At 42.8% G+C, this 15600-nt stretch overlaps 1 pseudogene; it reads left to right on the forward strand.

Moving 5' to 3' along the window:
• Positions 1 to 3471: 3471 nt before the first annotated feature.
• On the forward strand, positions 3472 to 12409 carry LOC120606713 (histone H3.3A-like; annotated as a pseudogene).
• The last annotated feature ends 3191 nt before the right edge of the window (positions 12410 to 15600 follow it).

The raw sequence follows: 15600 nt of genomic DNA on the forward strand, positions 1-15600 counted from the left end.
ACTCCCTGAGTCACCGTCCCCCAGGAACAGCAGGGAAGTGGGTGTTCAGGTGGCCCCGTGACCCCTCCTGGCCCAGAGGAGGATGAGGAAACAGCACGGTGGTTGAAGTGGTTTTGGGGCCCTTCCCAGGTAGTGTGGAGGAGGAGGGGACTTTGAGGCTCAGAGGGGCACAGAGGGAGCCAAAATGAATCTTAGTTCCAGGTGGAGACAGCCAGGCTGGGAACCCAGCTCTCCCCGCTCAGGGCCTGGCTCCTCCTGGCTGGGTGTTCAGCCCTACCTGTCCTATCTGCTGAAAAGCGCCTGGGCCTTGAAGGGCGGAAGACAGCCAGCTGGGGCACTCTGTTCCTCCAGGGAGAATGTCTGGGTACAGGGGAGCAGGGAGCAGGCCAGTTTCCCAGCAGCAGTCTCAGCTGGGTTTCTGCTCCTCAGGTGAGCCTGGCTCAGACTGGAAAGAACCTCAGCCTCAGGTCCAGATTGTCCTCCATTTCATAGCTGAAATGCTCCAGGCTCTGAGCCAAGGTCCTCTGGAGTGCTTCAAGAGGCTCTCCGGTCAGAGGTCTGCCCCTGGGAGGAGAGTCAAAGCACAAACCCTCGGCTTTGGCAGGGAGCAGGCCTCTGTTACTTGAAGCTCCTCCAGCAGAGAACTAAATGCTGAACTCTGCCCCTAGGTCCATTTGAACCTGAACTATTTATCACGTCCCTTTACGTCCCTTTGCGTCCAGTATGTATTTCCTAAGAACAAAGACAGTCACGCAACAAAGAGATAGTTACCAAGGTTGGGAAGCTTACCCGGGGTAAACTGTCCATCCACAGACTTCACCGACAATTGGCCAGTTGTCTGTCTTTCATAGCATTTTTTTTTCAAGGTCCAGGATCATGCAGTGCATTTAATTGAGAGGTCTCAGTACAGTTTTATTGTTTTCCTCTCGAGGTCAGTTTTGCAGACTGAATTTGTTTGTCACGACATTGGCATTTTGAAGCATCCAGGCCGGTTATTTTGTAGACTGTCCCTCAGTCTAGATCTGTCTGATGGTTTCTTCATGGTTAGGTTCATGGTGTGTATTTTGAGCAGTGATAGTGTAGTGAAGCCCCTGTTTTATTCCTGACTTCAATAATTAGTATTTGATCTTTTTCTTAATAAATCTGAGGTTTATTAATTATTTTCGTCTTTCTAAAGAACAAGCTTTTGGCTTTTGACATGCAGCATTGTGTTTTTGTTTTCTTTATTTTTAAATTGAGGTATAAGTGACATACATTATATTAGTTTCAGGTGTACAACATAGTGATTCGATATTTGATTAAACAGGCATACCTTGCTTCATTGTGCTTCACAGATGTTGCCTTTTCTACAAATTGGAGGCATAGCTCTACCAGCAGAAAGATTACCACTCGCTTTATTGGCATAGTATTGTGAAATCACCACAATAAATCTAGTTAACATCCATCATCATGCATAGATTTTTTTTTTGTCTTGTGATACCTTTTAAGATTGACTCTCTTCAACTTTCAAATATGCAATACAGTTTTATTTTTGTCGCCATGCTATACATTACATTCCCAATATTGTTTTTAAAATTAATTTTATTTGATAGTTTCATTGTTTCTACTTCTTTGGATTTAATTTGCTGTTCTTTTTCCAACTTCCTGGGATGAATGTTGATTGACTTTTTCCGTCTTTTTTCTAATAAAGGAATTTAAAGTTTTGCATTTCCCTCCAAGCATGGCTTTAGCTTCGTTTTATAAATTTCGATATGTTGTATTTTCATTATCACTCAGTTTTCTGAGTTCCGTAATGCTTTCTCCTTTGACCTATCAGTTATTTAGAAGAGAATTATTTTATTAACATGGGGTTTCCTTGGTAATTTTTGCTATTGAGTTTTTAAAAATTGTAAAATACACATAACATGAAATTTACCATTTTAACCATTTTTCTCTAAAAAATGTAGAATCCGGTGACTTTTAGTACATTTACAGTGTTATGCAGCCACCACTACTATCTAGTTTCATTTTCATCAACTGAGAAGGGAGTTTGGCATCTATGAATTTGTTTTTCTTACCCTCGATGCACTTTTTTCTCCTGAGTTTCCTGTCTTTCTCTTGTTAGCAGAAGATCCTCACAGTCTAGATAGTAATAATTCCTGCTGGTTTTAGACATTGCAGGCTTCTTCTCCTGGTCTATGTTCTCTCTGTTAACTTCTCTCCAAAATAACCCTAGCCCCAAAGTAAACCTCTCATGCATTTAGCAGTTTCCGTTCCTTCTTCCCCTCAGCCCCTGGCGACCACCAGTCTATTGGGTTTATCTAGTCTGGACATTTCCTATAAAAGGAATCACACGTAGGTGGCTTTTTATGCCTGGCTTCTTCCATCTAGCATAATATTTTGGAGGTTCATCCATGTCGTATCATGTATCAGTACTTCGTTAATTCATTCCTTTTTATGCCTGAATAACATTTTCTCTTGTTTATCCATTTGGCTTGTTCTTTTTGGCTCTTTTGAATAATGCTGCTATGGGCGTCGGGTATAAGTTTTTGTGTGGTCATATGTTTTTCCTTCTACATACCTAGGAGTCTGGGTCTTAGAGTAACTATGTTTATCTTGATGAGGAATGCCTGCTTTTGTGGGGGTAGAGATTTTCCTGATACATAAAGGTTCATTCATTCTTTTTGTTTTCAGTCTTTGTTTGCTGGTAAGTGTGTCTCTTTAGGAAAACAACGTATCTCTGGATCTTCTCTTCCCTCTTACCCACATCTAAGGGTCTCAGTTTTGGAGAGTTTAACCCATTTGTATCTACCGTAAGCATTTTATATTTTATATTTCTGCCATCTTTTATATTTTCCACCTTCCGTTTTCTTTTGCGTTCCTTTTTCTCCCTTTTTGCCTTTGATTGCATACACTGAATTTTCCTGTTTTTTAAGTTTACGCCTTCTAATTTTATTCTGCTGGTTACCTCTAACTTAAACTGGTACTTATGTTTGATTTTTGTCTATCACTCTATTTAACTTATATTCACATCTTTTCCCAAGACAGGAAGAAAACCTTACCATGATCTCATTTTCTCGTCTCCCCTCCCCGTCCTTCACTTCCATTTCCCTCTCTCCAGCCATGTTCACGTCCAGCGTTTAGGTTCAGGGTTCTTACAGGTGTTTCCTCTCCCTCCCTTCTTAATTTCCTCCCACTCAGTCACAGTGAAAATACGAAGTTTATTTTCTCATCCCGTTTCCCATGTATCTCCACATTCTGCTGGATTTATTTACGTCCTTACTGAAGTACTTTATCCAAGATTGTTTCCTCGAGGTCCTTTGTATGGTAAATGTTCTGAGGGCCCAGAATATCTTCTTACTTCTGGTGTCACTGTCAAGAAGTCTGACACTGACCCGACTTTCTCTTTTTCCGTTGTAGGCAAACTGCTCGTTAGAAGGCTTGAAATGGTTTTTCTCTTTACCTTTGCTTTTCTTAAGTTCTACCCGTAACATGCCCAGAGGTAGGATTTTCATCATTTAGCCTGCTTAGCATTCAATGAGTCTTTGCTTTTATCTTTAATTTTGCAATGTCCTTGGATGTTATTTCTTGAAATATTTTTGCCTTTTCGTGCATTTTTTTCCTTCTAGACACTATTGCATGGATGTCGACGTTCAACTTCCGGCATCCGTATGTCTTTTTTTATTCTATTCTCCCATCTCTTTGTTTCCCAGTGACTTCTGGGAGATTTTCTCAACTCGAATCTTCTATTTTACTATTTTTTTCCCCTTCAGTTGTCCTGTTATGCTATTTATTTCATCTATTGTGTTATTTCAACTATTGTATTTGTCCCAATTCAGTATTTTCACTTGGCTCTTCGCTGTAGCTGCCTGTCCCTGCTTCATGTGACCACTGTCCTTGTCTCATTTCTTTGTCATGCATATTTTGAGTTCTCCACCTGTTTCATTAATTCTGGGTCATCTTGTATAGCTTTTTGTCTCTCTCTGTGGTCCCACTCACATGTCTGGTTATTTTTGCCTATGAAGCCATGTTTCCCAGAGAGTATCAGCGATTGCGATCGAGTGTATATTTGCTCCTGTTGGTAAGAGGAAGAGAGATTTGCTGCAGGGGATAAAATGAGCTCAGAGATGACGTAGCCACACTTGAGGAGCTTCGGCCACAGTAGGAGGCTGGCCTCAGAGCTCGACCTCAGTTTCCGCATTCTCACTAAGTGATCCTCTCTGTACCTCACTTGAGCAGAAAGATTTCCCTCGCGCGCACACACTCCCCCAAGAGTCGCCCAACACCAGAGAAAAGAGAGGTTGCTTGTGGGTTAGCCGGCTGTCTACACATATACCTCTTTTTTGAAAATCGTGGTAAAATATGCATGACACAAAATTTATTATTTTAACTATTTTTAAATGTATGGTTCAGTGACATTAAGTATGCTCCCAGTGGTGGGCAACCATACTGCCATGCATCTCCAGAACTTTCTCTTCTTCCCAAACTGAAACTCTCTACCCATTTAACAATAAGTCTCCATTCCTCCCTCTCCCCAGGCCCCGGAAAGCACCATTCTGCTTCCCGTCTCTGTGAATTTGACTGCTCTGGGAACCTCGTGTAAGTGGATCATACAGTATTTGTCCTTTTGTGACTGACTCATTTCACTTGGCGTAATAACCTCAATTCATCCATGTTGCTGGATGTGTCAGAACATTTTTTTAAGGATCGAATAATATTTCATTTTATACACACACACATACACACACACACTCCATATTTTTTTTATTCATCCATTGATGGATTTTTGGATTGTTTCTACTTTTTGGCTGTTGTGAATAATGCTGCTATGAACATGGATGTACAAATATGTTTGAATCTCTGTTTTCAGTTCTTTTGGATATATACTCAAGTGAAATTGTTGGATTATATAGTAATTCTGTTTTTAATTTTTTGAGGAATCACCATACTGTTTTCCATAGTAACTGCACCATTTTACATTCCTACCAGAAATGCACAAGGGTTCCAATTTCTCTACAGCCTTGTCAACACTTACTAATTTCTGGTTTTTTTGATAATAGCCCCCCTAATAGGTGCGAAGTGGTATATCATTGTGGTTTTGATTTGCATTTCATGAATGACTTCGGATGTTGGGCATCTTTTTATATGTTTATTAGTCATTTGTATATCTTTGGAGAAATGTCTATTCAAGTCCTTTGCTTATTTTTGAATTGGGCTGCGTTTTTTTTTTGTTGTTGTTTTTTTTAATTGAGTTGTAGGAGTACTATGTATAATCTGGGTATTAATCCCTTATCAGATATGTGATTTGTAAATCTTTTTTTCCATTCTGTGTGTGCCCTTTTTCCTCTGTCGATAGTGTCCTTTGGTGTACAAAAGTTTTAAATTTTGATGAAGTCCAGTTGATCTATTTTTTTCTTTGGCTACCTGTGCTTTTGGTGTCATATCCAAGAAATCATTGCCAAATCCAATGTTGTGAAGCTTACCCCAGTGTTTTCTTAGAAAGACTTTGATCTATTTTGAGTTCATTTTTGTATCTAGTGTGAAAGATCCGACTTCATTCTTCTGCATGTGAATATTTAGTTTTCCCAGCACCATCTGTTGAAGATGGTCCTCTTCCCATAGAATGGCCTTGACGGCCTCGTTCTGCTCCTGTTCTTATCCAGTCTTCACACAGATGTTTCTTAGCAGTGCTGGCTCGGTGCTCTCTTTCCTTCAGAGGTGAAGGGGCAGCTTCTCACCTACCTAGAGCAATGCGGCAGAAAGATAAGAGTGGAGCCCAAGGTCTTCCCTCAGTCCGTGTTTCTGCTGCAAGCAAGGAGTTAATGCAGAAGGCCTGATTTATGATGTACCATTATCAGATGTTAGAATGTGTAATGTAAAACATTATAATTTCTGTGCATCTGGCATCTGTTTTGGACTCCTCTAAGTTTTAGTTACCATGGCTGGTCACATAGCAGGAATGTGTCTTTATGACCATCTTCTTATAAAAGTTCTGGGTTCCAAGACCTGAGTGGCTTTCCCTGGGCAGAGACATCTCACATCTCTGTGTTTTGCAGAGGAAACCACAGAGGGCCCTGGAAAACTGTTCCAAAAGGAGTGATCCGCAGGCTGCTGAGGAATGATGGTTGATTCACCTCTCATCACAGCCATCTTCCTCTTACCCCTTAACTGGATCTGGCTTTCCCTGGAGTCTGCCATGGTGGCGAGATGGCAGCTAAAGGAGCCTACTGTGCTCGGTCTGTGGGTCTGTGGTCTGTTTCAGCATGGACATCAGGGCCCTTCTGGCTCTGGCTGTTTTGACCTGCCCTTTGCTAAGACTTCCCGCTGTCATAGGCCACGGGGTGATTGCAGGCAACGGAAACAGTAGGGACCCTAAAAACCTTCCTTCCTCCTGCCTTGTTCCCTGCTGGGCCCCATCCCCTTGCTGCTGTGTGGATGCAGTTGTGATTGCAATTTGTATATTTAAAGGGTTTTTTGTTTTATTTTATATTCAACCTAATTTTATTCATACTTGCCTAGGGATGGAGAAGAGATCATTCAGTAAAAACATACAGTAAAAACAAATTATGTCTTATCACATACAACTTTTAAACTACAATAACGATGTGCCTTATTTCCATGCACATAAGTCTAACATTACAGTTTTTTTTTTTTAAATAAACGTAAGACTTCTAGGAGCATTTTATAATAAAATAATTTCTAATTTTTCTTTGTAGATAGATCAAGTACCTCCAAAATACAAATTCCTCTACACAGTGAGCGCTTTACTTAAAATGAATACTAAATAAATTACGTGGACATCCTTAGGATAAGCTGACATTCCATATTCAGCAAAGTAGGCAACAAACCATAGTGCCAAATGGAAAAAGTATATTTACAAATAAGTTTCAAAAACTAAGTTAATTTTTATAATTAAATACAGAAAAGGTACTGATTTGCTAAAATAAATAAGGCGTGATATAGTCACACTTCACTATAAAGAATGCATGCCAGAACATTTATAAATGGTGAGTGAATCTTATTAAGAATGGTTTACTACAATAAACGCTGGCTACATAGAAGTGCCTGTCGTGAAGCACTATGTGTGGTATATGTTTTGCCACGTATTTTTGGTACTTCGAGGTAGATAACACACGTGGACCAAATTTGGCATTCATTTTCAGTTGCTGCTGGAATCATGTTTTAAGAAATGTGTACAGAATGAAAAACTTGAAAACACGAATGAAAAATGTTTTAGGAAAAAATAGATATTTTTATGCAATTATGTACAGTCTCACTTGTCAAGGTAAGATTTCCGTTTCCTGTAAAACAGATGATTGTTCTATGAGGGAATGTTTTTGTCTTAGTGGATTTCTTTTGTCTTCTCCTGTATTTTAATATATTATATATTAAAGATGTTGGCTGGTGTAAAAATAAAAAGCATTTCATCTAAAAAAAAAATCTGTGCAACACTAGCAGATGAGCTGCCCTTGACCTCTCTGGACTTTGCCTGTGCATACCTTTTTTCTGCTGATCCTGTGATGGAACTTGGTATCAGATCGTGTGACTCCTTCGAGTGAAGCACCAAAGTAGAGGGTCCTCGTAGAATCCCTGTTACATCTGCTTGTAGCCCTGCCTCTCCTCTGCTCTGGGCTGCTGCGGTTCCTTCCACATTTGGTCACAACCACCTCTCTCCCTAGAATTTTCTTCCCATCATCGCTTTAGTTCTTTAAATCTGAATGCTTTCCTTTAACCTCGATGGCATCAATAGTTTGGCTGAGGAAAGGAACAAGTAGCCTATGCTACTTTACCATCTGCAGGAAACCAGAAATCATTTTTTACAATTGTTTGTTGCTAATATAGTTGACGTTTTCTATTTCTATATGTTTATATAGTTATGTTGAAGAACTTCATTAGCTTTTCTGAGTAGACAATCTATTGAAAGAACTAAGAATCATTACTTCAAATCATTTTTCTCTTGTCATATTGCATGGGCACTAACAGTGGCCACCCTCGCTTTACTGAGAATGTGTCAAATGTTTCACTGTTAAGTATGATATCTATTTGTTGTATGTTTCTGGAATATGCCCTTTAGCAAGTTAAGAAAATTTCTATCCGCTCCTAGTTTATTAAGAGATGTTTTCCTTTTAACAAGAAATAGATTGCCGATTTTTAAAACATTTTGAAGGGATGGTTTTTGTCTCGTCTGCAAATGTGTGGAATTAAATTCTTTTCTAATGTTTATCCATGCCGTTATGGGATAAAATTTATGGCTGTGATTTATTATTATTTTAATGTAATGCAACATTTAGTTTGTTAATATTTAATTAGGATTTTTGCATTGCTAAGTAAGATTGATCTATAAAGTTTTTATTTTGTATTCTGTTCTAGTGTCAAGGTTATGCCAGCCTTGAAGAAGAATTAGGCTATTTCCAACTTTTTTGTGCTCTGGAATAGTTTATTTAGCAATAAAAGTTTTTTTTTAGAATTCACAATAAAACCGTCTGTGCCTGATACCTTATTTTTCCATAAAAATATGAGCTATAACCAGTAAGGCCTACACATTCGAAGTGTACAGCTTTGTGAGTTTTTCCACATGATTATGCTTGCATAACCATCACCCACTTAAGAATACAGAACATTTCCAGCAACTCCACAAGGTCCCCTTGTGCCCCCAAGGTAAACAGTGTTCTCATTTCTGTCACCATAGATTAGTTTCTCCTGCATTCAGACTTCGTATAATACAATGATATAACATGAACTCTTTTGAGTCACTTTTTTCCCTCAACATGATGTCTGTGAGATTCATCCATGATATCGAATTGTAGTCAGTAGTTCATTCTTTCTTCCTAGCTGTATATTCATTTTATGACTATGCCACAATTTATTTACCCATTCTACTGTTGATGGATTTGGGGGTTGTTTCCAGTTTTTGCATATCACAAATGAAGCTGAGAGGAACATTCTTGCCCATGTCTTTCGGTGGCCACAAGCCCTTAGTTTTGTTGGGTGCCTGCCAGGGGATGGAATCGCTGGTCACGGGGTGTGCATCTGCTTAGTAGTTACTGCCCAACGTTTCTTCACGGCGCTTGTCCCAATTTACCTTCCCACCTGCAACAAGAGAGTTCCGGTTGCTCCACATCCTCACTGGCACCTGTTATGAGGTGCCTTTTTTAAGGATGGGGCAGATATATATCTAGATATCTAGATATCTATACACACAAAAAAAAATGGGAAAGAAACAGATATCCCACATACTCCCTGTCCCCACACAAGCACAGCCACCTCTGCTATAAACATCCCCTACTGGAGGGTACATTGGTTACAGTGGATGAACTCACACCGACACATCATTGTCACCCAAAGTCTGTAGTTTGCATTAGGGTTCACTCTTGGTGTTCATTCTATGGGTTTGGACAAATGTATAACGACATGTATCTACCTTTATAGTATCATACAGAATATTTTCACTCAGGGCAGATTTTTAACTTCTTTTTCAATTTGTTCTAGGCTTATTGGTCCATTCTGTTCTTTTTTTTTTTTTTTTTTTTTCCTGCCTCTAGGATCAATTTTGTTAATTTATGGCTTCCTAGAAAACACCATGTATGTAGATTAATCAATATAACTGTTCTAGGTTTTGGTATGTAATGTCTTGGTTTTATATTTTTTTCTTAAAGTATGCACAGATTAAATAGGATTGCAAGGCTGTAACAAAACCCTCAGCCCCTTGCCTCACCCTTCTCACTTCCTCAGACTCTTCCAGTATTTATATGTTTATGCTTTTTAAAAATAAATTAACGCCGATGTTTATTTACACTGTTCTATTTCTTGACATTGGTTAACAAAATCCAATAAGTTTCAGCCGTACACTTTTAACAGTAAGGCATATATATATTTTACACTGTGTGTTTACTTCCCATAGTTAGATTTCTTTCTGTCAACACATATTTGACCCCCTTTACCACGTCCACCTGCCCGCTCCCTCTTGATTTATAATTTTCGGATTCTGTATGTTCACGTCCCAGTCGTAAAGGTTGAAATCGCAGCATTCTTTCCCTGGCCCGTCCTCGCACCTCCCCGCCCTCCATGTTCTCAGTCTAGTTGTGTCACAGTTTATGGCTTAGTCAGTATTCCGTGTCGACCTTATGATCATGTCACTGTTGTCACAGCTGAGCCAAGTAGTGATTTCTCTTTTAATTTTTTTTTACAATGTTCTTTTTTCCTAGAGTTAGTCATGGCCTCGCTTTCTGTTTGCTTCGTTCTATGTATCTATCGCTGATTTTTCCAATCTCTCCAAAAGAGTGGGGAAAAACGCTTCTGATTATATTTTTGACATGTTCACATGTGTCACATGTCCTCTAAGTTCCGTGTTTCTCCTGGTGCCATCAGAAGGCCTCCTCTGTTGGTCCAGGACCTTCAAGAAGCAGCATCCCAAAGATGGGATTAAATGTACAAGGATTTTTGCAGGGAAATACCTGGGTGAGAGAAAATGAGGGAGCCAGTTCAGGCTGGCAGAGCCTTCAGACCGAGATGTAATTACACCAGAGAAGGAGAACAGAAGACCAGGTCGGGCGGGAGCATCTCAGGCTGCTTTTTAGCCTAAGGCAGTTTCTGCAAAGCTGTCAGGGACTCCTCAAGCCTGAGGTGGCTGTCAAAGGCCTCCTGGGTCTCCCAGGAACCAGCCTGCCTCAGTATTCCTGTTGTCGTGTGTCCTTGCCTGGGAGAGGTCCATGGGGGGCATGGCCTCAGCACAAACTGGAAGGTGGATTTCAGAGCTCAGCAGCTGGGGCGCTCGGTCATTTATACCCCCAGAAACTGGAGTCGGGGAGTTGCGTTTTCAGTTCTGCTTCTCCACGGAAGTTTGCGGAGCAGCAGTTGTGTGGTCGCTGTGTGGGCTTTCTTCTCCGGGGAAGCTCAGAAGGAAGAAGCCAGTGAGGCGAACCACAGCTCCCTTTGCTGAAGCTGATGTTGGGATTGGACATGTGCTCTCCTCACCCTCCTCCGCCGTCTGTTCTACATTCATCTTCCCCCAGCAATCGCCTTGGCATGTGTGGGTGGCCTGCCTGGTAGATGGCACAGACCTTCATTTTCAGAGGGTTGAACACTATCTAAGAGACTGTCCTCAGCCTGAGGTTGCCACACATGTCTGTTCACAGTTGCAGTGGGGGAAGGGGAAGCTTCCAGGTGGTCACCTGGGTTCCAAATATATTATTTCTTGTCCCCGTTGTGTAGAAACAGCCTCCTCCTGCTGATCAGTTACCTCTATCGACACGGTGATTCCCTTTTCCTCCTGCTGGTCCTCGGGCAGAGGTGTCCACACTGCCCGGGCAGCAGCTGGAACTTGAACTGCGGTAGGAATCTTCCTGGTCATCCCTCTAGTGACTGGGACCTCCACCCCTGCAGAACCCAGAACTGTGGCTTGGGAAGCACAAAGTGGCAAGTGGAGCAGCTCAAGAGCCATGTATTTTTCCTATGAGGACTCAGAACTAGATAGAGTCTCTGATTGAAGGAAAAACTGGATCCTGGGCCGTCTCTCTCAATGCCAATGGTGCCTCTAGCTCTCTGAGCTCCAGGCAAAGGAGAAGGCGGGTAAGTAAGGAAGTCTCTGTACCGTGGCCCGTACAAAGCGGACTGCCCGCAAATGGACAGGAGGAAAAGCACCGAGGAAGCAACCGCTACAAAAGCTGCTCTCAAGAGTGCGCCCTCTACTGGAGGCGTGAGGAAACCTAATCATTACAGGCCTGGTCCCATGGCACCCTGTGAAGTCAGTCGTTATCCGAAGTCCGCTGAACTTCTGATCTGCAAACTTCCCTTCCAGCATCTGGTGCAAGAAGTTGCTCAGGACTTCAAAGCAGATCTGCATTTCCAGACTGCAGCCGTCCGTGCCTTGTAGGAGGCAAGTGAGGCCCATCTGGTTGGCCTTTTTGAAGACACTAACCTGTGTGTTATCCATGCCAAACATGTGACAATTATGCCAAAAGGCATCCATCTAGCATGCCGCATAGGTGGAGAATGTGCTTAAGAATCTACTATGATGACAAACATTTCATTCTTTAAAAAAAATTTTTCCCCCCTGTAATTGGCAGTTCTGAATGTTAGATATTTTTTCCCATGGAGTCAAAAGGCACCTAAGTATATGATTGCAAATGGAAAAATTGGGGACAGAAATCAGGTATTGGCAGTTTTTCCGTTTTCACTTGTGAATTTTTAATATGAATGGGGGGACATAAAGCATTAACGCAAGTCAGTGTTTCAGTGAACAAGTTTCAGCAGTTCAACTCTATGACAATTATAAATAAACCTGTGAAATTTTTCTGGACAATGCTAGCATTTGGATTTTTAAAAAACGAGTAAATTTCTTATTGATGGCAAAAAACAAAAGCCCTGCATCCTGATGGCTAGCACCTGTCATCTGAGAGTGTTTCCTCAGCTGGCTTTTCAGCCGTGCCTTTAGAAGGCCGTTCCAGCTCTCTACGCAGCTGCTTCTGGATGGCACGGTACGTGCCATGGCCGGGGGCAATCACGGCCATGTGCTGTGCTGTGTGGGACTCCATACCTGGTTATCATGCCTTCTGTAAGCCCCTGGGTGGCGGTGCTGGCTAAGGCTCTGTAGGCATCCGGAGGCCTGAGGATGAACCCCTGGACATTCCAGGATGAAAAGGGATCAATGTTGACTTGCTGCCAGGGGGCCAGCTGCTCTTCTCAAGGACTAGTGCCATACTGGGAGTTCAGTGTTGGTCTTGGTTGCTGACTGGTTGGACCTTCTGAGGCAGCAGCAGCTGGATTAGTCTTGATAAGTGGGAGTCCACATCGTCGAGTCCAGAGTCCTGTGACCTCTGCCACTATGTCATTTCATTTATGTACCTGTCGTGCCAGTTCTGGGGGCGCCGAGGGTGAATGCTGGCTAATGTTGACTTGCTGAGTCAATTCGCTTGGTCGTTCAGTGCCCGTTACTTGGTGGATAGAAGGTGTGGGAGTGTGTGTATGTGTTCATTTCAGAGGTTTTCATTTGGCCTTCCCACTATGATAGCACTCACTTCCCACCCAGCGACCCGACATAGAGGTCACTTCAACTGCCAAGTAGATCGATGCCAGTTGTACATGCAGGGACTGGAGCAGTGGCCGGTAGGTGAGTTCACAGATCCGGTGCCCCTGCTGTGAGCTGGACTTCAGCTAGGACTCCATTTGGTACCTGACCCTGTGAGACCTCCTCTAACGTGGGGGACTGCGATGACACGTTGGGTCTCTGGATAGCAGTGTCAACTCAGACCCTGTGTCCAGTCGTCCTTGAAATGTCTGGTTGTTCCCTTTTGCCCCCAGGATACAGTCATGGAAGCAAATGACCATACTTCCCTGGGGAAGGACTGAAGGGGATTCTCATGGTTGTAAACTTGCTGGGATGTGACGGGGTCTTTCTTCCCTTCTAGGGAGCTGGCCACTTTTTCAATCGGTGGGTCCTAGACCTGAAAGTTGGCTCAGGTCAGATGATACACATAAAAGTCCCTTCGAAGGGATCAACTGTGTGGCTCAGGTCCCTTCAGTTATCTCAGCGGAAGCTGAAAGTATAGATGTGATTAGGAAAGGTCTGTGGCTGAGCCGACATGTGTCCCTACAACATACATGGGTGACCCACAGGTTCTTGAGACTTTTACACCGCCGCCGGCTTGGACTGCAAGAGACGGAGAGAATACAATGAAAGAAGGCTGTGGGGCCCCTTTCAAAGTCTGCAGGCAGGAAACACTGATAAAACTGCTCAGCTGTAAACATGCTACAGCTTCGGGAAAAGGAAGAATGAGTCAGGCGGTGGAGCCATGAGCCCAGAGGGCAGAACTTCAAGCCACAGAGGGTTATTCCCAGGCCTCAAAACCTAATGGAGTTGGCCCGGCTAGATTTCAAAGTCCCTTGGAACCGTGACTCCTTTTTCCTTCCATTTTCTTCCCTTTCGAATGTCTATGCGTGTCATCCTATACCTGTCCCACCATTGCATTTTGGGAAAAGATAACTGGTTTTCTCATTCCACGGGTCCACAGATGTAGAGAAACTGTGCCCCAGGATGGATTCTACTTAGAACCAGACTCATAGCTGATGTAAATGTTGTAGATGATGAGATTTGGGACCTTTAAGCTGCCAAGATTTAGAGGAGATTTTGGACTTTGAGTTGATGCTGTAATGGGGTGGAGACTTGGAGGACCTTCAGATGGGATGGATGTATTTTGCATGTGGATGGACCCGAGAGATGACTATGGCAGGCAGCATAACGGTCCCCCCAGATATGTCCACATCCTAATTCTTGGAACCTGTGAACGTGTTACCTTAATGGATAAAGGGACTTCGCGGATGTGATTAAGGGTATGGACCTGGAGAAGAGGAGCACGTCTTGAATTATCCAGGTGTGTCCAACTTAACAATGTAAATCCTTAAAAGTAGAAGGCCTTTCCAGGCTGCAGATGGAGAGAGGGAGATGTGACAATGGAAAAATGGTCAGAGTTGCAACATCACTGGCTTTGAAGATGGAGGAAAAGGAACATGAGTGAAGGGACGTGGCAGCCTCTAGAAGTTAGAAAAGGCAAGGATCGTCCCCTAGAACTTTGAGAAAGGAACACAGCCCTAATGACACCATGATTCTAGCCCAGTGAGGCTACTGTTGCACTTCTAACCTCCAGAACTATAAGATAATACGTTCATATTGTCTTAAGCAGCTAATTTGGTAATTTGTGGCGGCAAAAAGAGATAAATAATAGAAGCATCATATCTCAACCACCTTGCAACTCCAGTCTCCTTTGACAGTCTCTGACCTTGCTGGCCTCTTACAGTCATTGTGCTCTCCTGGCTTCTTGCAGTGAGGTGCCACCTCTGGACCACATGACAGGTAGCAAGTCCAGCTCTGTGACTGCCCCTTTACTGTCAGCCCTGGCCCGCAGAGGAGAGCCACCACCGAACTGCTTAGCAGTGCTTGCCCCTCTCTTCAGTGTGTTCCTGATGACCTTGCAGAATGGGGTGTCCTCAGGTCCTCCTGAAGAACATTATCCTCTGGCGGGTCTTCTGGCCTTACACAAAACATCCAGCATGCCCACTTCACTTAGCCTCTGTATTCGTCTACTCGATTATTTCTAGTTTTTTTTTCTAGGATTCTGAGAGCTACCAGAAGAATAAGTTTGTCCCATCTCCTGGGTCCTTTCTTGGGTGTTAAGTCCCATATCCCAAGAAAGTGCCCCCCTAAGTCAATGAATTATTGCATATCTGACCTCACAGTCCAGTCTCCTTGATCAAGCACCTTCCAAGTCCACCCCAGGACCGCCCCCTGGCTCCTGCTGGTACATGCCAGCTAGTTCTTTAGTTGTCATAGGAGGCATAAATCTCAAATGGTCCCCAAGATTTCCATTCCTGCTGCACATGCTCTGTAGAGTCCCCTTGAATGGGGGCAGGGCGTGTGACTGTGATGGGATAGCACTGCACAATTAGGTTACATTATCTGGCATAGGTGAAGGGATTCGGTAGATGCAATTACGGTCTCATGTCAGTTTATTTTGAATTAGTCAAAAGGGAGTTTATCCAGGGTGAGCCTTACCTAATCAGGTGAGACATTTAAAAGAAGCTGCGGAGTTCACAGATGCTCCTTTGGTGGCTTTGAAGAAGTGAGCT

The sequence above is a fragment of the Pteropus medius genome, unplaced genomic scaffold (genome assembly GCF_902729225.1).
Source record: "Pteropus medius unplaced genomic scaffold, Ma_sr-lr_union100, whole genome shotgun sequence".
NCBI lineage: Eukaryota > Metazoa > Chordata > Mammalia > Chiroptera > Pteropodidae > Pteropus > Pteropus medius.